General features: G+C 40.2%; 1 long non-coding RNA gene across 1 annotated transcript; it reads left to right on the top strand.

Moving 5' to 3' along the window:
• Positions 1 to 225: 225 nt before the first annotated feature.
• LOC130173484 (uncharacterized) lies at positions 226 to 15,821 on the top strand. The gene is made up of 3 exons (XR_008828426.1): positions 226 to 340; positions 15,415 to 15,478; positions 15,578 to 15,821. It is a non-coding gene; the product is annotated as an uncharacterized LOC130173484 (long non-coding RNA).
• The last annotated feature ends 6,953 nt before the right edge of the window (positions 15,822 to 22,774 follow it).

Genomic DNA, 22,774 nt, shown 5'->3' with positions numbered 1-22,774 from the left:
TGATTGCACATCACACCTTTAGAAAAGTTGTCAGCCACACTAGGACCAGGAGTGCTGCTTTTTTGTGTATTTTTTGGTTTGTCGGAATTACTATAGCCAGGCTCTTTTGGTTCATTTTCCTTTTTAGTTAGAAATGGAGCTTGCAACTCTGTAAGGACAGAGTCCTCTTTCTGTTATATTTTGTTTTGATTGGGGATCCGTTTTTCCCTGTTCCCCTCTTTTAGTTGACTTGGAGACAAAGTCAACACCTTCAACTCGTTGTTGTTCCTCAAACCGTTCCTCAACCATTGTTGCAGTGTGGAAGGATGAAGGAGTGTACTTGGTCTGCAACAATGTTCAGGTAGGTGGTATATGTCAAACCATCATCCACATGAATGAATACATAAATACATACATACATACATACATACACACACACACATTTTCAAAGGCTCTCAAAAACAAAACTTGCACTAGGTTTCCGAAAATTCAGCATGTTGTCTTAAATCACCACTAATCCTGTTATTTTGAATGTATTCACTGAGCCACAGTGGAGACAATATGCACATCTGATGGCAACCTGCAGCAGCAACAAGAGAGAAAACACTTCTACAGTCCAGAGCTGTGAGAAACAAGAGTGATAATATAATAAAAGTATAATAAATAATGCTGCATAAACTAAGAATGTATCACAAAACTGTTAAATATCACAAAGTTTATGCAACTATTGACTAAAAAACAAAAAGATCCTGCAGTCCGCAGTGAAGACCGTACTTCCTTCCAAATAAAAAAACAAAACAAAATAAACTTAATGTAACAATTTTAATCAGTGCAGCTGTTCACACAGACTGCATAACAGCTTGTGTTTTATTTGCTCTTTGCAGGAGTGTGACCTGTGACCTGAAACTTCTTTTTACAGTGCTAGTCTATTTTCAGTTGTTTTACACATGTAACCTCACAGCAGTGCGGTGGCTGATTGCACTGGTGTAGACACCAAGAGAGAACGCAGGTTCCTGCTGCTGCTTCGCGTTCACTGCACCGCCTGTTTAACCCTAACCCTCAGTCTGTTGCTGACGTCAGTCGCTCCACTCTGTGATAGATTAGCCGTAAATAAACAGGCCGAAATTTCTCACTTGGTTTACATTTTGTATCCGTTTCTTTTCTTCTAAAATATGTCAAATAATACAATCTGAAATATGCAAGATAAATCTGTAAGAAAATCTTTTGTTTGAATCCTTCCAGCAGCTGACAAGACTGTGATCTGAACATGTCCCATCATACGTTTCCTCAAGATACTTCTGGCTTGTAACATTAAAAAGCAGTGCTGTGGTCATTTGGATTGCAGGATGTACATTTCCCATTTGATTTTCTATCAAGGTATATTATTATCTGCACACTTTGAGTTATATTCTGTTTAGCACTTTATTCAAATCTAAAAATGCACATCCGGTTGACTGCATCCTTTTTTGGGTCCAACCTGTGACACACATTTAGTCCTAATTCCAGAGAAACTCCTTTTCTCTAAGCGTGACATATAGTTCTTTCAAATAACACTAACACTGAGAGGAACCCAGGTGTGATCCACATGCATCACATTAGTATTATGTCGTTAAAAGTATCCTGGAAGTGTCCGGGCTTTAACAGAGTCAACACTCTGAGAATTCACCTAACACCTCAACACATATGGTACAGCTGACCTGTGAAACCTGAAAGCCAGTAGAAGAACGAGCTACCTACTGTACATGACACAGCGCTGAGTTAATTCTGTTGTTGAATAATTTACTCTGGGTAATTTCAGCCTGAACATCGGCCTCTGTTATCAATCTTAGAGTTTAAGTCAACGAGCGGAGTCATAAATGTGTCTTAGCTCATGACTGCGGGGGCCAACTTTGTGTTATGAATATTTATGATACATCACAAATTATGTTAATGTCTCATTTTATAACAACACCAGCTGGGACTAAAACCTGCTGCACCAGTCGGGCCTGAGACCATGATCACTTCTCCTGTCCCTGTCCTCCACTACAGCTTTTCCTGTCTGAACATCATGTCTTCATGTTTTTGAAGGAACGCCAGTAAAGGCTGGAAATGTCACAGTACTCGTGCTGCACGCTATGTTTGTTCCAGTATGACCTGTAGTGCTAAAGCATCATTTTTTCAATTATAGAAAATTACAAGTGACCAATAGTGAGGAGGTCAATCTTTAGTTCAGGTGTGACTGGATGGTTGTTATAGAAAATCTCCGGGGGAGTTGTAGTTGATTTCTGTCCTACATTTTTATGAACACAGGACTGTATTTCTGTTTTTCTAAGAGACCCAAATATTTTGTTTTAAGTAGAAGCTTTTTTTCACCAATGATTCAACCAGGAGGGTTTTAAGTCCATCTAAGGCTCCAACTGTCAGAACTGCAGAAAACGGACTGGACCGTGGATGACCTGAATCACTTTCCACCTCACCAACAAACAATATATAAAGTATGTCATGGGCATTGCATTTAATTCAGATTGATATAATAAACCTCGCTGAGTGTGAGTCTGCATAGAAACAGAAATGCAGTGAGACTGCAGCTTTAAATACCTTTCCACAGTCGCCTTCGCTGTTTGACGTTTAAAGCAAGGACATAAAAACACAGTCAGGACCCGCTCGTCGTTGTCTCAGCTGCGGGGAAGAGAGAGTCACGGGGGAGAATAATCTCTGTTGGATGCTGTGATTTCATTAGCACTTCCTCTTCCATCCCTCATCATCCTCCTCCACCCCTGAGGAGTGGCATCCCACCCGCCAGGTCATCCTCCACCATCACTTCCACTCTGCCCAGTTCATGAATCTGTTCCAAAACTGAGATTAGGTAGCTAAGCAACTCATTTAACAACTAGTAGGCAGACACTGTAACACACACACACACACACACACACACACACACTGTAACCTTGCATGTGTGTGTGTGTGGTATTTCGTGGGTTGGAAAGGATGAATTCCTGCTGATTGGCAATTTCACCTCACCAGTACTTCCTGTCAACCACTCCCTCCCTCCCTCCTTCATATCCATCATCTCCTCCTATCTGCTCACTCCTCTTTCCCTACACCTCTCTCCACCCACACACCTCCTCCCTCACATTTTTCATCACCATTTTCCCTCCCTCATATTTTCTGTCCATTAGTCAGTGTTCGGAGGAAATAGGTTTTTTTTTTCCTCTCCTCTTGTGGCCATGCTGGTGATGTGGCTCTATGGTAATGTCAGACAGAAATTTCTCTTCTAACTATTGATTGGATGGATTGCCAATATTAAAGGTCCCCAGAGGATGAAGCCCACTGATCTTTTAGTTAGCACCAGTAGCAGGTCAAAGTTTTTATCTATTCTTTAAGGGATCATATAAGCTCCTAAATATCACATTGTGTTTAGAGCGTCATAATTCTGTGATGGTTTGAGCTACAGATGTGGTTTTTTCACGTTAAACTAGAGAATCAGTGCTTTCTAACAAGCCTCTGTATGTCTGTGAGTCACTTACTTCCATCAATAAACTAACAAAAGTTAGAAAAGATTTGGACAGTCTTACCATTCGCCTGGAGCATTGCTGCTTTCTCTCTGTGTTTATCGATCGATTCTCCTCCGTCATCTTTGCTAGTGATGTCTAGAGTGACCTGAATTGGACATTCCTATATTGGGCCTATAGTAGAAATTTAAAATCATAAACAAATGTGTGCCATTTTCTGTGTTTAAGTTTTTTTTTTCGTTATTATGGTTTGCAGTGTTTTTATCTATAAAATAAGGAAAAATTCAAGGTCCGTTTTTTGTTTTTTCTTATTTTATGGGCTACCATCCTGTAGTATACTGTCCTTATTAAGTCTTTATTGAGTCACATATATAATTAGCTGAGGTTATGCTGATTTTGAACCTGTGTAGTACTTTTAAAATGATTGTATTATTTATTGTTTTTATAATTATTAATCTCTCTTGCTCTACATTAGCCTCTCCACCCCTCCGACCCTCCCCGTCCTCATAGTGTCTTATCTTGGCAGTGTGTGGTGTCCATGTTGTTTAGGACTGAGTACAGCAGCAGCCAGTTAGTTGAAGCCACAGGATGAACACAGCAGTGCAGATAGTGTTTCATTATTACATAAATACATGCCAGATTAATCACACTATTGGTCATATTCCAGTTCTAGTCTTGATACGTTTGACCCTCATTAGAGACTGAGCCTCAGGATCAGTCCACACAGTCCACTGAAGTTCACTGAGCTCACTGTCATGTTGATGACACCAGTTTGAGACATGGAGCATGATCCTGCTGGAAGGAGCCATTAGAAGAAGGTGAACTGTGGCCATGAAGGATGGTCAGCAACAACAAGACCCTCAGACCATGATTGATTGTGACAAGAAAACGTTCCCCACACCATCACACCTCCACCACCAGCCTGGACTGTTGAAACAAGGCAAGTTGGATCCATGGATTCAGACTCTGACTCTACCATCTGCTGCCTCAGCACAAATCCAGATCCGTCAGACCAGGTCTTCAGCTGTCCAGTGTTGGTGAGTCTGTGTCCACTGCAGCCTCGGGTTTCTGTTCTTGGTGACAGGAAGTGGAACCTGACGTTGTCTTCTGCTGTTGTAGGTTGTACGTGTTGTTCACTCTGAAGCTTCTCTGCTCAGCACAGTTGTAAAGAGTGGTTATCTGAGTGATTGTAGTCTTTCTGTCAGCTCCAACCAGTCTGTCCATTCTCCTCTGACCTCTGACCTGTGACCTCTCTCGTCAACACAGAGCTGCTGCTCACTGGATGGTTTTTTGTTGTTTTTCCATTCTGAGTAAAAACTCTAGAGACTGTTGTGTGTGAAAATCCAGGAGATCAGCAGTTTGACAGACACTCAGACCAGCGTCTGACACCAACAATCATGATGCAATGTGATCAATGTGTGTCTGATGTGAACATTAACTGAAGCTCTTGACCTGTATCTGTGTGACTTGCTGATTAGATAATTGCATTCTTTTAGTAAGTCCTACACTGAGGATTTTATACACACCTGTTCACCTTCTTATTCATGAGTGAAGAGAAAACCAGCAGTGCATGGATTGGCAAAGTGTAATGGAGTTCATTCTGAATCTATCTATTACACACACACACACACACACACACACACACACACACACACACACACACACGACAGAGAAAGAGAGAGATAGAGAAATACGCTTAGTCTGGCAGTTCATTCCTGGGTGGCAGCAGGTTGTGGAGCATTCACAGCCAAAAAGATTAACCCTCTGCCCTCACACACACACACACACACACACACACACATGTCTGGAAGGGAAAGAACGACTCAGCACTTCTGAGACAGATGCAGAGTGTGTGTGTCAGAAATGTCATTACTCAGGGTGTGTAAGTATCCCCCAGAGGAAATATGTGTGAGCAGGGCAGACAAACAGCTCCCTGCTCCTCTGCTTCACTGGACGTTTGTCCTGAAGCAGGTTAAGAAACCAAGATAAATACAAATGTCTTCACATTGCCATCAGATAATGTCTATAGGATCAGCACCAGGTAGACTCAGACTTTCTCCAGTGCTGAGGTTGATACTTATGATGTAGAAGTAAACTAGTGGTAATGACTGATGTCATTACAGATTTTGTGTCACAACCCTGCAAGAGACTTTCACAAAACTGATTCTTCATCAGGCTGAGATTCAGGAGGTTTATGGATGATGCCGTTGTAGCCGTGTGAGCGCTGAGAAACACCGGCTCTTGGCTTTTGCGGATGCACTACACAAAGGTCAAGTGTGTGGTGTGGACTGGCTAAAAAATGCACTGCCTGTATTACATCACAGTGGTCACGATGAAAGGGAGAGAAGCCATGGTGAAATACATTTTTATTTTTAAATCTTTATTTTTCTTTTATGGCCTAAAATCATTTGCAGTTACATTAGGTAACTGCATGAAAATAGCAAAAAAGTTATTTAACTACTTGAATCACTATGTGCATATGAATGTAGTTTAACCACGAGGAAGCTACTGCAAAATGTACTTAAACTAGTAGTTTAATACAATAACAACAAATACTACGTTTCCACAGAGTAGAAATACCATCTCCACATATCTAACGGTGCATTAGAATTTATCATTTGTCCCTTGCAGAAATGATCCTGCACCCTGTTTTACTTTGAAAGAAAAATGACCTGCTGTGTTTTTTACTCAAGCTGGTACAGTGTAAATATTACTGTGCTTCTAAAGTACAGGCCTGGGGGAATGTTTTGACTCGTACAATATATGGTCGAACACACTGTATGTGGACTCTGCTCTGTGATTGTTGAGCATGTCATTCCAGACACAAGGGCATTAGTACGCTGCTGTAACAGCCTGTCTGTCTGCAAGGATTTTCTCCCATTCAGCCATAAGAGCATTAGTGAGGTCTGGCACTGATGGTGGGCAGTGAGGCCTGGCTCACAGTCCACATTCTAATTCATCCCATGGGATGAAAGGGCCAAGAAAAGGCTAACTCCAAAGAATTACATTTCATTACATTCTGCAAACACATTCGTCCAAAGGGTCGATTATTTTTTCACCCACATGGTTTGTGAGTTTGGGTGCAGTGTCTTGCTCAAGGACACACTGACATTGAAGGAGCTGGTGATCAAACCACAATAATCCACTCCACCACATCTGCTGCTCCCCACAGTGCATCACACTGAATTTGCTCCACACTTAATATTGTCATCAGCATATCAGTCAGTACTTTGATACTGCAGCTGCATGTTTCACTCTTCGTCTTACCTCTGTTTCTTCCTCTGTACACAGAGGACTGTGCAGACACAGCGGGCTTTCATGTATCTTTCACTGAGAAGCTTCTGTTTCCTCTGTTTCTCCACTATACAATAAAGCCCAGGGATCCGTTTCCCGCACGACGACGGAAGTTAGCACTGAACTAACATGGTGCGATGCATCGTTAAACCCAAAACTATTGTACCTTGTTGATACCACAGTAGTGTGAACCACAATGCTTCAAACTACAGAGGCAAAAGCTCATAAATGTTGTAATATTATGCCTAAATATGACAAATGTGATGATATTAGATGATTACTTCTTTATTTAGGCTATTCATGACAACAATAATAATAAAGTGTTATGATTATTATGAATAAAAATGATCAATAATCATAATATAATAGTAATATGATACACTTATTGTAGAAGACAAAATATAAGAACTATTAGCTAGGCTATTATAATGCATGTAGTGAATAGACCCTATTTCACTACATGCATTATAAAACCCTAACACTATTCACACTGTCAACACCTGTTAAACACTGGCGCTTATACATTCAGCAGAGCATGTTGTTAGCACAGCGGGATAGGTGATATTTGGCTGCACATAACACCTCACCTTGATCAGCTGAAGTTACCACAGGTGGACTCCAATCAAGGTGCAGAAACATCTCAAAGACGATCAAGAGGAAGGGGTTAAACTTTCTCACACAAAGGACTTTCCTGCAGAAAGAAGCTTCTCTCCTGTGGCCTCAATAAACTGTAAACTGTCCGCTGCTTTTAAAGGGTTAAAGAGGATGAGAGGAGCTGATGTTACTCCAGCAGCTGTTATTGGAAACAGTTATATAGGCTATACAGAATAAAGTAATTGGGAACTGTTTGAAAAATGTATTGCAAAATGTACTGGTTCATTTTCTAATCTTTATTAAGTCTTATCTGGGAAGCAGACTCTGTAATGTGTCCCAGTGGTATTTCATGGTGACTGCTTAGCATATTGTATATCAATATCACTTTTTAACCCAACTTCTTATACCTCCAATTAAAAGTATAGCACTAAATTGAAGGCCTCTGATTTGGACATGTAACTCATTACACACAATGAGTTCTATACTGTCTAGATTCAATAAAACCTCAGGAAAACATGCAGAAGCAAGTGCCTGCAATCAAGCTTCAAAATGAACAGCACACGTGTGAGCCGAACACAAAATCCTGCAGCATTAGTTTCATGTTTAATTCCCCCCTGAACCCAAATCTAGATGAAAAATTCATAATGTTGGGATGCATCCATCCAAAGTCTATGTTTCAATTATTTATAGCTACTTTGATTGTAATCCCTCCCTCAAAAAGGACATCATCAACATTGTTTGTTTGTTTGTTTTCTCCTGGTGTGTGTAGTATATAGTGTGTGTGAAGCATGAAAGAATGGCCTATGTCCTCCTGAACTGAACTGGAGAATTGAACATGGAATAATGAAACGGCAAAGACTTGCCCTGACTTCTCAAGCCTGTGGCTGTTGGCCACTAGGTCCGTCTCACCGAGTGAACCAGGTGGCCCAGCACTGCACCATCTACAGCAGAGACTCATGGCCTCTGAATTGGGACACAGCCTATCTTTCGGAGCCTGCATTTGACGGCCGACTGCGTCACAGCAGTGCGACTAGACTGTCCCATTTCAAAGGCTCCTTCAAATGCGTCCTTTTTTTCCTGGGCAACGAAGGATCCAACAGGTGGATCCCTCGTGGACCAAACTATCCCAAGATTCATTGCACACTGGTTAAGAAAGCAAACAACACCGACACAGACACTGTGTTTTAAATACAAGTATTGTGTTTCAGCTCAGTTCAACAGCTAACGGTACAACTGTTAAGACCAAGGGCCTTAAAACCTCAAGTTTTTGTGGAAAAAAGTTACGTGTTGTCAAGGTTGCTGGGCAACAGGAGCAGTGCTTTCCTCCTTAGGCCAGACCGTCTCATTTTGGTTCGGGCTTTGTGGTCTACACAGGCAAAGAAGGGCCACACCTTCATAGACCGCGTCCTCCAAAGGATGCAGGCCCTTTCTCTTCTGACAGCCTGACTCCTTTAACTCAATGTTCCATGTGCTACAGTTGCCACAGCAACTGATCTGATCAACCACCATAAGATCAGTGTAAGATCGCCAATGCTACCACAAAGATATGCAATGTTTGCCATACATCCACATTAAAAGCTGCATCCACCCACACCACTAAAGAAGCCAAGATGTTTTTACAATTCCTTTAATCACATTCTCTCTATTTCACACGTACAGGATAATGAACACAAAGTCACATGAGAGAATTCTTTGTATATGTAAATGTTCCATTTATCAAAGTCCCTGAAGTTTCCACAAACTAGAAGAGTGACTCAATGTCCGAACGTATATTTCATATGTCTGCTCTATTACTAGATTTATTTTTCACTGCCAAAAGAAAAAAAAGGAATATTTCAAGTAGCAGAGAAGAGGGGGCTGAAACAAAAATAGCTTTTTAATAAGGTGTGTCTGAATGATTTAATTTGTGCAGACAGCAAGAAAATTGAGTAAGCAGCTGCAAATATAGTGTAATTTCTGTCAAATGAAGCAGATGACCTCTAAGCCCCTGGAGACCTACCACTGATTCTTGATGATGCTTAACTTCAGTGCTGGTATAATCATTTACATGAAAATGCTGCAGAATTTCATTGATCCAGCCAGATCGTTGCAACTTCTGTCTTATTTATTACTATCAGGAATAATACGGATGGCCTGGAATCCAAGTTAATTGCTGAGGTCCAACGGGTTAACTGCTCAAGTGGTAAAGTGCAGTTGTCAAGTCACAACAGAAGTTATCTCAGGGCACTTTCCTTACACAGCATGTCTATCTTTACAATATTGTTTACAGAGACTCTGCATTTTCCCAAGAGCAAGCACTTTGCAACAGTGGCAGGAAAGACTTCCCATTCACAGGAAGAAGTCTTGAACAGAACCAGACTGTGGGTGGGCGGCCATCTGCCTCAGCCGGCTGAGCTTAGAGCTATATGACAGTGAACAGCAACACATTCTGTTAGGAGAGGGACATGCAGCACACTTAGCTGCAAAATGTGTGACTGTGTGTCACAAATTGAGGGACACATAATTAAAACATCACTGAATGTGACAAATAATTATCCTGATATAGCCTATTATACATATGGAACACACACACACACACACACACACACACACACACACACACACACACACATACACATTAACACATATTTACTGCATTTTTCCATTTTCTTGTTCTTTTTACTTTTAATTAGGTTTTTTCATCTTTTTACTTAACTGTATTATCTGTAATCCTTCGGCAACATGGTTCACCTGACATTCATACCAATGAATATATTTGTCATGATGTGCCTGTGTTTCCCGAAAACCTGTCTCCAGCCTCTTTCACAGGCCTTGGTTCTCCCCTCATGTCCCCAGACCTTCCTATTCTCCTCTCTGCTCCATCCACATACCTGTTCCCACTTCCCCAATCAGCCTTGCAGCCACCTGATCCATCCCCACCTGTTCCTTATTCCTCGTCACACCAGTCACTATACACCTGCCTTTGGTCACCAGTCTTTTAGCTTCCTGGACTTTGGATTCCTTGCTGCTCCTTAATAAAAAAAAATACAGGACGGTGGCAACCCTACTTCGCAAAATCCGCATGTTGAAGTGTCCTTGGGCAAGATACTGAACCGTAAATTGCTCCTGATGGCTGTTCCAACAGTGTATGAGTGTGTCTGTGTATGTGTGTGTGTGTGTGTGTGTGTGATGTATGACTGCATGAGTGAATGAGTGAATGTGGCGAGTGTTATAAGGCACTTTGAGTAGTTGATAAGACTAGAAAAGCTCTATATAAGTGCAATCCATTTATGATCTATGGCAGTCAGGAAGAATGAAATAGGAGTCTCCACCACAGAGAGGTGATTTCTCACCCGCCTTGTCTTGATGCTTCAGATGGGAGTAAACTGGCCCTGACAATGTTAGTGATTTTTCACTGGGTTTTCTCAGTCTGCTTGTGGTCTGTGGAAAACTGCACTGAACAGTCACAATTGGGGTCACATTCAATTGGAATTTTATTAACTGATTCTATAGGCCTACATATAATTAATAAATTAAAAAATCAAACAAAACATGACAAGGTCAAAACCTAGTATATAGCTGAACCACACATGGTCAATGTGTGAAATTGGGGATGTGTGGAACAACCTGATGTCCTCATGTCCTACTCTCTCCTCCGTGAACTAACATATACAGTACTTTATTACATGTGAATTTCCATTAGAGCTGTACCCTTTATTACTTTTATTGCTGTGCTGCAATAAGCGTATTGTCTCACTTCTGTTTGCTGGTGTTTATGTTTTTTACATTATTGAGATCTACTAGTTACTTTAGCAGTAACCCATGTCTTCTCTCTCTCCCTTCCTCTCTCCTGCTCTCTCTGCTCGGTGTGTCTCATGTTTAGTTATTCTTCAGCCTCCTTCAGTAATAATGATACATGGAATGAAAGTAGTTTATTTGATGCAATGAAGGTGATTCACTCTTTCTCTTCCCTGCAGCTTCGGAGCAGCTAGGAAACCAGAGCAGCTCAGTGACTGCGAGGTGTAGCCCTTAGCCCATGGTTGGCTTCTATTCACCATCCAGTCATGTGGCATTCGGATGGACAGTGGTGGAAATATAAGACTCAGTCAGTCAGCCAGTCAGTCATTCAGTCAGAGACATTCGCAATTATAGGGCTGGCCCCATTGTTGCAGTCCAGTCAAAAAGAAAAAATTAACTTTTTAGCAATGTTGCCATGTTCTAAAGATCTCAGCAATTATCTCGGTGAGGAATGTTATTACCACTTGGTAGAAGGTATGGATATAATAAGAGCCAAGTTGCAATAACCAGAAGTATACAGTACACAATACACACCTTCATAAACTAACCTGGATTGTGGACCTCAATGGACCTCCAGGTCATGAACTAGAAGAAGGAAGAACTGTGTGTGTGTGTGTGTGTGTGTGTGTGTGTGTGTGTGTGTGTGTGAGTGAGTGAGTGAGTGAGTGTCTAGTCTGTTACGACAGATTTATTTCCTTATAAGGATGCTAGAATGTCGTTCTGAATCGTTCTGGCCCACTTTAACCCCTGTCTATATTCATCTTTACTGTATGTCATTATGACTGTGCACTGCTGTAGTTTCTCAATTTCCCTTGGCAATCATCATATGATTACATGCATGTAAATCAGTGTTCTTGAATGGTAATTTTCTAACATGAAATCGCTGAATGCCATTATGATAACTAATAGTACTGTAGCTGCCTTAGGTCAGCCATCATCAATTTAAGGATGAAGACAGCATAATTATTGTATGAGTGTAATAGAATATCTGCAAAATCAGCAAGGGAAACATTTCCCCAGGGTCCAATCCAGAAAACACACTGTCAGAACAAAGTAGAAACTCCACCTGAGCCCACAAGAAAAATCATGCCTCTATTAATTCTAATGTATTCAACTAATTTCCTGTTCGGAAGTACACTGAAAAATTAAATAAGAGGTGTGTTTCGTCATGGTTCACCGTGTCCTCTGGTCGACAGCTTTCTGTTGCGTTTCATGTCTGAAATAATCTCTCACTCTCCTCAAGAATTCTTCCCACAAGAGAAATAATTTGCATCTTAAAGTTGTGAGTAACTCACTCGTCGGGAGGTTGGTGGATTATTGAAATCAGCCCTGTACGATTGAACAGATGTGGTTTGGTTCATGAAAACACCAAAACCAACAATAGGTTGATCATATTATATTGTCAGTATATCCAAAGTCTGTTATATCTTATTTCTAAGTGGCATAAAACTTGTAACTCGTGTTTATCTGCTGCTCATAGTGACTCAATTTCCTCCTGTTTGACTATAGTTTCCTTGACAATTACCAATTTAAGGTTTAAGGAAATAATTAAGCACTTCAAAAAATCAACTGCATATGTGTGCCATTTAAAAGAAAATCATTAGTAAGAAGAAATGGACTTGGGGCTGAGAGCTACAGAAAATGAAAGACGTCAGAGTATTGGGAGACAGAGCAGGGATTCAGTCTGAAAGCAGCTGTGTTGGTGGGGTGTGCTTTTTCAAGTTACTGGACACAATGAAATATAAGTCCAGTTAATGTAACAAATTATGTAGATTAAGACTTATTAGATGCCTAGATACCGAACAATCTTCAGTTTGATGTTATTTTATTGCCACTGTATTGTATTAAGCGTTGCATCGCTGAAAGAGATTAAATGTAAAAGAAAAGTCTGTTTATCTCAAAACTATGTCTGTTAAATCTTTGTGAACTTACTTGTGTGGTCAAAGTAGTGTTCAATAATACTGTGTATTCCCAGGGTGGCGTTGTCGGGTTTGTTTTTAATTTAGCTCGAGTTTTAGCCAAGACCTGATCAGGTTACAATTCATAGATAACTACTTTCTTAGGTCCTACATGAAACTGCTCACAATAAAGGTTTGTGGATTATCTTGAGCAACGGGGTCATGATTTCTGGAAAGAGACATTGCTGCTGAGTTTTTCAAATGTATTTTTGGTGCTTTGAGCAAAAGAAAATTACACATGTGAATATGAGAGTATAATGCTTTATTTATGACTGGGGGGGGGAACAGTGTAAGAGGGGTGTATCCTTATTTTTTCTTCTTGGATTCTGGATCGGAGTCTCAAGGGCCTGCTTTCGCTGTTTTGCTTTAGAATAAACTCAAGGCAAAAGTTGCTGATCTAGGATCAATGTCATTATCCCAAATGTAACATTAACCCATTTAAAATAATTATTTAAAAAAATTAACACAAATCTTAATTAATGATTACAAGCTAGCATAATAGACAGTTGCCATGTTAATTTATCAGCTCTATCGTATCCAACATATTGAATGGAGGTCAGGCTCCTTTCTGTAAATGCTAGCAGTAAAAAACTCAATTTTGTCCAGTTTTCTGCTGCTTTTGATAGGAGCTAGCTCGTGCTTGCATTAACTTAGAGGTTAAGTTATGAATTTGATAACATTACTGTATCTAACAGGATAGTTAACATTGTTAGCTAGCTTACTCATGTCTTACCTCAGGTTTTCCGATGGGCAGTTTGTCTTTACAGTTTGTAGTTGATGCCCCCGCAGTGTAGTAGTAGCTGAGCTGCTGTGGTAAAATTGAGCTTTGAGTCCAAAATTATTAATTAATTAATTAATTAATTAAATATGCTACATGCAGCATGTGTAAATATATACCCACCTACAGTATAGGATATAGGATGCTAAGGTAAGGCTTTGAATAGGCATTGTGTCTGTGAAATTAGTTCTTTCGTTCCCTAAGCCAGAAATCTCCACTTCAGTAACACCACATACACAAAACTTTCCAGTTTTATTCCTATATATATATATATATATACATGTATACATATGTATACATATATATACATATATATATACTTTTATATATATATACATATATATATATATATATAAGTATATATATATATATATATATATACATGTATACATATATATATACTTATATATATATATATACTTATATATATATATATATATATATATATATATATATATATATACTATATATATATATATATATATATATATATATATATACATGTATACATATATATATATATATATATACTTATATATATATATAATATATATATATATATACTTATATATATTATTACCCCATTTGCATATTTGAACATAAAATTTCAGAAAGCCTGTACTACAAAAAATAATTGTCTTGATATAAGTAGAGAGAAAAGGAGAGAGAGAAGTGTACCGGGAGTCTAGCAGCAGAGAAAGAAACTAGCAGATCTGAATACACGTATATGAGCAAATATACAAAAGAGAAGTCAGCAACCGGAAATGCGACAATACGCTTTCTGCAGCACTGCAATAAAACTCTGACAGGCAGAGAGAGAGGAGAAGTGAGGGAAGAGTGTGGATACAAATCGTTTGGTCGTCTGCTTTGGACTTCTCATGATGATATCCTTAACCTGGAATACTTTTATAAGGAACCCTTTTGATGTTTGTGATCTGTGGACCCTGACGGGCTAAAGGAATATGAAGGAATGGAGAGAGAATCAGAGTTTTACACGTCTAAGCAGTAGGCAGTCACCATGCGCCGCTGGTACACAATGCTGGTAGATATTAATAAAACATGTTTATGTGCTTGTGGTTAGTGCAAAATTAACCGAATATTTCAATTCTAGAGACTCTAACCGATCTAATGAGGTACAGCATGTCTATATTGACAAACTTTCTATGGACCCCTGTATGGGCCGTATGAGGTTAAGAAATAAAGGATTTCTGCCCACTGAAACGCTGAGGGCTTTTAATTTGATACACTTACAGTAAGTCTTGAGTTTTTATTAACTTGTAATAAAGTTAAATAACTTCAACATGGCAGATAGGAGTGAAACAAGACTTTGTAAGGAAATCTAACTCTACATATCAAACAGAGGGAGTAAGACATAAAGACCTGCCTGTCACGTGACTAGCTTGTTTTCCTGTTTACCTGTTTCCCCTGTCTGTCTGTCTGTCTGTCTGTCTGTCTGTGTGTGTGTGTGTGGCGTGGGTGTGGCTCACTCCCTCTCTCTGGCTCCTGCTTCATCACCTCACCTGCCTCCAATCAACGCATCAAGCCTAACAGTATAAGAAGCCTGGCACTCCCTCCACTCATCTCCAGACTGTCAGCGTATCTCAGTGGTAACAACTCTCTTGGCCATTCTAGTCTTTGTACTGAAGTCTAATCAAGTGTGTCTTCCTCGTGCCAGCCAGCATTAATTTGTATCCCTGTGTCTCCAGGAACCGCTCCAGCCCTCAGCCTCTGTCCACCTGCTCCCCCACGCCTCATCTGCTCTGAACCCAGTCCGCCTGCCCTGCTCCGCTTCAGCTACAGTCCAGGATACTGAACAGCCACCCAGCCGCTACACCTATCTATCTTGGATCCAACAGAAAACCAAACCGTAACACTGCCTCTAATAAAAGTCTGTTACATTCAGGAGTTGAAGTAAATAAAGACTAAACTATCGTGGAGACAAAATAAGAACGATAGTCTGTCTCTTTAACTTTCTCTCTGTGATCCTTTCACAAAATAAAATAAATAAAGCTGAAATCAGAACAGACTTTGTCTTTAATTCACATGTTGGGATTTTGTCAGACGATGTTGTGGTTATAAAATCAGGATTAGACCATGGCGGTTCAGACATATACTAGGTTTTGATTGTTAAAACAGTGGAACAACTAAATAAGATGGTTTTGATCAGTTTTTTTTTTTTGTTTCTGTCGAGTTTGTTGAAGCATGTTTTGTGACGATAAAATTGCTGTTTTTTTGGGAGTATAGCCTGAAGCCCGGTGATAAAACAGTGATTCTGGTTAAACAAACTTGACTGGTGAATTAAAAAAAAAAAAAAAAGTGTCTAACTCTGTAAGGATCATTTCATAATGTTGTCAGACATTTAAAGAAACAATCGGAGCCTGTCCTTGAGGGCCAGCCTTCTTGCCCAATTGCAAGACCTTGACCACGAACTCAACAGCCAATCACCGATCAGAAACTTCCGAGCCAATGACTGGCGCTCAATCAGTGTATGAAGTGTGTATGAAACTGCAATACCACCAAAAGTCTGTAGTGGGAGATTATACACTGTGAGCACACACCGGAATACACTAGAAATCTGGTATGACTGGACAATTAGGACATACCGAGAAAAAGCGGGAGTGACTTAGTTACCTGTTGATAGGTGCTTCTACACTTCCCGACTTGTGAGGACATGATTTCTGTCCTCACAGCTCCACCATGTCCTCATGGAGTAAGTATGTGTTCCGATGAAATGTTCTCACAGTTCTGAGAAACACACACACACACACACACCTGTATATACTAGACATTATGTTTTTATCTTCTTCCATTGTAAATAAATGTCCCTAAATATAACTACTGGTGTGTTTAATGTTGCACACGGGTGAATATTGCCAACCTCTACTCAGTAGAACTTCAGTCATTCAACTTTAACTTACTGTTGATATGTTAATGTGGTTATATTTATTAAGTTAATTATTAATCAGTTCCAGATTAATAGTAGGCTGAACAAAAATTGGCTATTTTATATATTGTTATTGTTTAATATTGATATTTTAATATTCATATTTTCTCTGCACTGCCCATGATTGCAGCCATCATGGCTGAATTCATTATTAAAGCTGATCTTTTCCAGCCTTCTTACTTGTTAATTTGGTGGAGCTACTTTGTTTTTGTAACATTATGGCTTCACCTACCAACAACAGCCCCAAGGGATGTGTTTCAGGGTGATACAGAAAAAAACAACAAAATGCCATGCTTACTGGACATTTGATGTTTACTAAACGTATGATATAGGAGATGGTTATCAGGCAGTGGCTTGAGAGAACTAGGCTAAGGTCTGGCTCTTGCATCCTGGGGCACAGGAGAATCAAAGTTTACGAGGAATACAAGGAAATACACTAGAAGTAACTGCAGTAGTATTACTGAGTGGCCAACAGTGTTTCTACCATGGGGACTGGCTGAATCTGGCGATGAGTGAGAGGAGGGCTGGAGTAATTGAACTGTAGGTGGTGAGTGGATTGCAAACAGGTGTGGAGAGCTGGCAGAGCCAGGGAGAGGAAGCCACGCCCACTAACACATACACACCAACACAGTGACAGACAAGGGAGGCGATATGATGTTGGCATGAAGTGTTTGGAAGACACTGGATTTTGGTTACTTAACACCATGATTGAAACAACAAAATATCAATGTTTACCAATGTTAGAAATTCATGTCTTGTGGATGATGACATTGTGACATTAAGCAGACACTGGTTTTCACCATGACTAAATGTTGATATTCTTTATCAGCATGATGTTGGACTGAGATGTTTGGAAGTCGTTGGATTTTGGTTCCTTAACACCGCACCTTAAAACCAACAAAATATCAACATCTGATGATGTTACATTGTACGTTTTTGTGGATGTGAAAATTATGACGCTAAGTGGACATTGGGTTTTGGTCTCCATACCTCTTATGACTTATGTTATTATTCTACGTCAATATGACGTTGGCATGAGTTGTTGGGAAGACGTTGGATATTGGTGGCTCAACAGCACAACTTAAAACCAACAACATATCAATGTCTAAGACGATGAAATTATGATGTCTAGCAGATGTTGGGTTTTGGTCACCACACCTCACAACTAAATGTCATTGTTCTACGTCAATATGACGTTGGCATGAAACGTCAGGATGTTGGATGTTCGTTACTTAAAACACCTTTCTCATATTGTAATGATTAACTGATGATTGATACATTTTTTGAACAAATATTTATGAAAACTGTATACAAAAACATGTATTGTAGAGTTGATCTGAACATCTGACATTTATCAAATTAGACAGCACAAAAACAGCAAATTCCAGTATAGAATATGTATTTTTTTACAAAATAAATGATGGGATCTGTTGACTTTTTTGTATTAAATGAAAGACAAATGTGCCCCCATATAAAATTCATCATTGCTTGAAGTGAATATTTAGTAAAACTGAACTTGTACCCCTAATTATAGAATGACTCATATACATTAAAAAACTGCATCTTATGTGACAATACCAGCTGTACAACATCCACACGCTGACTCTCAGATTAATGAACTGAGTGAGAATCGAATCAGCATCCTGACACATATGACCTGATCTACAGCACTGCACCACATCTTTCTTCAGGCCAGGCCAGACAAAAAATAGCTCAACACCTGATCATAGGTGTTATTAAGATAACCAGCTGATGATCCTGAGCCAAACTCAGGATGTTATGACGATACTGTAATAAACCTTATGAAGATGTAGAATTGTAGAGAGCCCACACACAGAATATTTCTACGGAGTACATACGAATGAAGGAGGAGGGAATAACAGGAAATAATAATCCTTATTATTACGAAACTCATGCAGCAGAGCCTACCACACAGGGCTATTGGAGACCTTCTGAGCCCTATCCTCCCAGTATGACCACCCACACGGACCTAACAGGTGTAGGTTAAGGGCAACTGCCTACCTGATAAACTCACACATAGACTACACCCCCGTATGGCACTGCACTGCACAGCAACTCACACTTGAAGCATCCCCGGAGAGCACGACGCACTGCGAGTTGAGTCACTCCACCACAAAACACACTGTGCTATCAGGGCACACATCTGTATGTCAGTCGCATACAGAGCTCCCTCAGTGCCCCCCCCCCCATCCCAATGCTACCGCCCAGGGCAGCTTCTTCAAATATAAAATAACAATAAACATAAACCAGACTCCGAATTCCTAAATAAACATAAGGCACTCCTAATTTCCCCCCCACTACCGCTACCTCCGCCCCGGCCTAACACCTGACCCTCAAGCCCACTGCCTATCTTCGCCGACGCCTTACGCGAACGGCACTCACCCCCCCCAAACAATGATCACAAAACCCTGCTCACTCAGCTGGGCCTCAGCCCTGTGTCATCCACTGAGGTCCACTCCCTGAGACCCACTGCTCTTTTCATTCCTCCCCTATTACCTGCCACAGCCCCTCCCTCTCACAGGTGCAGTCATTCCCCCTCTGCAACCCGCCCAGCACACAGCGTTACTCACTGCAATACTTTAATGGTCACCACACTCCAGTCGTCATCCGCCGGTGGCTAAAGTGGTGTCTATTTACGCACCAGCACCCCATGTTTAACAAAGTGACCTCGAAGCACCAACACACTCTACTCTTCTGACACAGCACCATCAAAAACAGATGACAGCAAACATGCCGTGGACCAGCCTTTCTCAACGTGTGGTGAGTAAATTTGTTAAAGTTGTTTTAAATTGAGTGTTTTTCAAAGTGTCTGAGTGACCACAAAGTCTACAGTAGTACTGTGTGTGTGAGTGTGTTGTTTTCGACATTAAATCAACTCGTATGTAAATTCAAACATTATTTGAATTGGTTGTTTTACTGTTTTACAGTGTAGTTGGACTTCCCCTTAAAACGATTTTTGCAACGTTGTCTTCAGAAGTTTAGAGTTTATGTTATCTGATTTATATCAATGATGATCAGGGTGACATTGGAAAGGAAATGTGGATGAATCTTATGGTTAACTTGCCCTGGGATTGTCCTGGGATCAGCCTGTTAAGCTTGCTACAATGGTATTGAAGTAGTAGGCCCTTTTGCTTTTGGGGATGTTCGAGGAGCTAGGTGGTCCGTGAGTTTTATTTTAGTGGTTAAGTGGTCCTTGGTCTGAAAAAGTTTGAGAGACACATCCAGAGCCACATCACCAAGGTTCACTTTACCAACTTCCTCACCTTCCACCCCAGCAGATGCCAGGTTATCGGATGGTGAACAGACAAGCCTAACTCCCCAGTAGCTATAAAGCTGTCAGACAAGTCAACAACATCCTCACTCACGGCTTGACATTTTGACATTTCACAGGTTACAGCTCAGGCAGAAAACACCTCCGGATATGTCCGAGCCAGCTTGTCCAGAATCTGTAACGCCACAGGGAAATCTGTCACCTCAGGCTTTACAAGCACCTTACAGCCAAATCATTCCCCAGAATAAAGTCCACTCCCTCCATCAGGAAACATGGGCAAACACCCACAGCCACTGGACAAGTAACCAGATCTGACTCGAGGAAAACAGCGTGCAAAGGCCCACCAAGTTACTGCATCCCAAAACCCTCCACAAGAACTCCCAAATCTACAGAGGATTCTGCAGGGAGCAGCAACACGTCACTCAAAATGAAGGATTGTGACGCTGCTGTATCCCTCAAAAATAGTTAAGAGGATTTTGTCATTGTTTTAACAAAAGCAACAGAGTTTTTCAACAATATGTTGCTTTCTGACAATGAAAACACACTGGGCTCTCCCTAGTTCCCTGATCCACTTTAATGGGATTCCCCTCTACACTACTGGACACACTAGATTTCAGTGGCACAGCAGAGACATCCCAAGGTCCATGAGTCAACCTACATGGGGCATTTAAACCTAAAGGGAAGAAAACAAAAAAGCAACTTTATAATGTACCTTCTATACCCTGTGACCACATTATAGTTATAATGAAAGGCTGAGAACAAGCTGCCACTTGATTACACATTTAATCATCTTAAAAACACAAAAATATACTGTAAAACCTTAAACGATCTTATAGTTGTAGCTATAAAGGCAAAGTGTTTATCTCGGGCTAATTTTGTTCCTCAGCAGCAACAATAATTAAAAAAAAAAAAAAATTCAAAAGCTATCAATCAACTTTAAAAACTTTTTACATAACGACTCCCAAAATATTTTTAAAAATATATCAAAATCTTTTAAGATAAAATACACAACAGTTTTCCCACTGTTCCTGTTTTATTACCAAGTAATAATACTTCTGTACCCTGTAATTATAATATATGTATGTATATGTAAATTGTATTGTAAATAGGGACTTAGTGATGAGAAGTATTTACAGAGCTCTAAGTCTGTCTTAACCAAAAAGTTGTCACCTCCGCTCATCCCTTAACATGCTGTCTTCTCTAGGTATTTTCTTAATAACTGAATACATAACACTGTAATATGAAGTATGTCCATGCGTTGTATGAATGAATTTTTTAAACCTAAATTCACAAATCTACATTTCTAGATGCCATCATAAATGTTGATAATTATTCTAATCAAATTTCTCTTCGTTTTCAATGAGCCCTGTGTGAACCAGATACAAGGCTTTCTAATTTATTAATCTACTTGAAATTCAGTGATTTATGCTGAGCACATTTCCCTTTCCAAAGCACAACAGAGCAGCAGAATCTAAAGAAAGCAGTGAGCATTGAATCAATAGTTGGATGCGGTGACAAAGAGCCGCTGCCTGCTAAGTAGCAAACTGCTGTTCTGCACAAAGTCTGAGACTTAATGTTCAGAATGACTGGTTTCTGTGCTCGTCCACAGCTGAACACACTGATGCATCTTCCTCTTTCGAAGCAAACAAACTCAAACTCTCTCCTCTAAACATTCTTTCAGTCAGAAAATATCAAAAGCCACCATCTTTCACTCTTCCTGCTTTGTCAGCAGCTGTCAGCGGCGTCTCCATTTCATGCATGGATGAGGACATTCACACACACGTAGTGGTCCATAAAGCATCTGTTATGAGGTAGTCTGGGTGTCTCGGTGGTCACGTGGCCATCACTGACACTCTGAGGAGCAGAAAACAGCACACAGCTTTAAACACACACCTTCAGCAGATCTGTTTCAAATGAGAATACAGACAGTTATGCAGAAAATCCTTCAATGTAACACCTCTGCTGCTAAGCTTGGCTGACTCCCAGCTGAAATAGGCCTCAAAGGCACACAGTGTTTCATTATGAAGTAGTCCCAGCACTCAGAAGGTTGTCTGCTGCCTTTCCTTCATGGCCCCTCTCTGCAAGACCGCCTCAATTTTTCTATCAAACCTCACTGGCTGACCTTGAAACAGAAAACTCAAATAGCTTCTTTTTTCCAAGCCAAGATTCCCTCTGAGTTTGCTCTGGCTCTGTGTAATTATTACAGCTGGTAGGTGGGCAGACAGACACAGGGTGGAGCGACTTCTAGTAACATCTTACTACTTTCTATTCTTATCATGACAAGGGTTAGAAAAAAGAGCAAATTAGGATTAGCACTTCAGGGCTTTATTTTAGAATACCATTAAAACAGTGGTCCCCATCTTTCCCACCTCATGGGCCACTGGAAATCTCAAAAATGCTGATGGCCCACATCTGGAAAACATGGAGGCCAAATAATGTCTTCTTAGAGTACTTTTGTTTTTTGTCTGTCTTTTGACTCTCTCTCCTTTTGATTCTTCCTGTTGCTGATCAGCAAACAAGCAAACAAGTATATGATGTGGTCCAGCAGCAAAGGGTCTGGCTGTAACAACAAAAAGTTCCTATCATTAGCTGATCACAGTGATCAGCCAAAAAAAAATGAAAAAGATTTAAGATTAAACATTTTTAATTCCATTTAAAAACATTATT

Source organism: Seriola aureovittata, chromosome 1 (genome assembly GCF_021018895.1).
Source record: "Seriola aureovittata isolate HTS-2021-v1 ecotype China chromosome 1, ASM2101889v1, whole genome shotgun sequence".
NCBI classification, from domain to species: Eukaryota; Metazoa; Chordata; class Actinopteri; order Carangiformes; family Carangidae; genus Seriola; species Seriola aureovittata.
The sequence above is the reverse complement of the archived record's forward strand: the minus strand, read 5'-3'. Positions and strand labels throughout refer to the sequence as shown.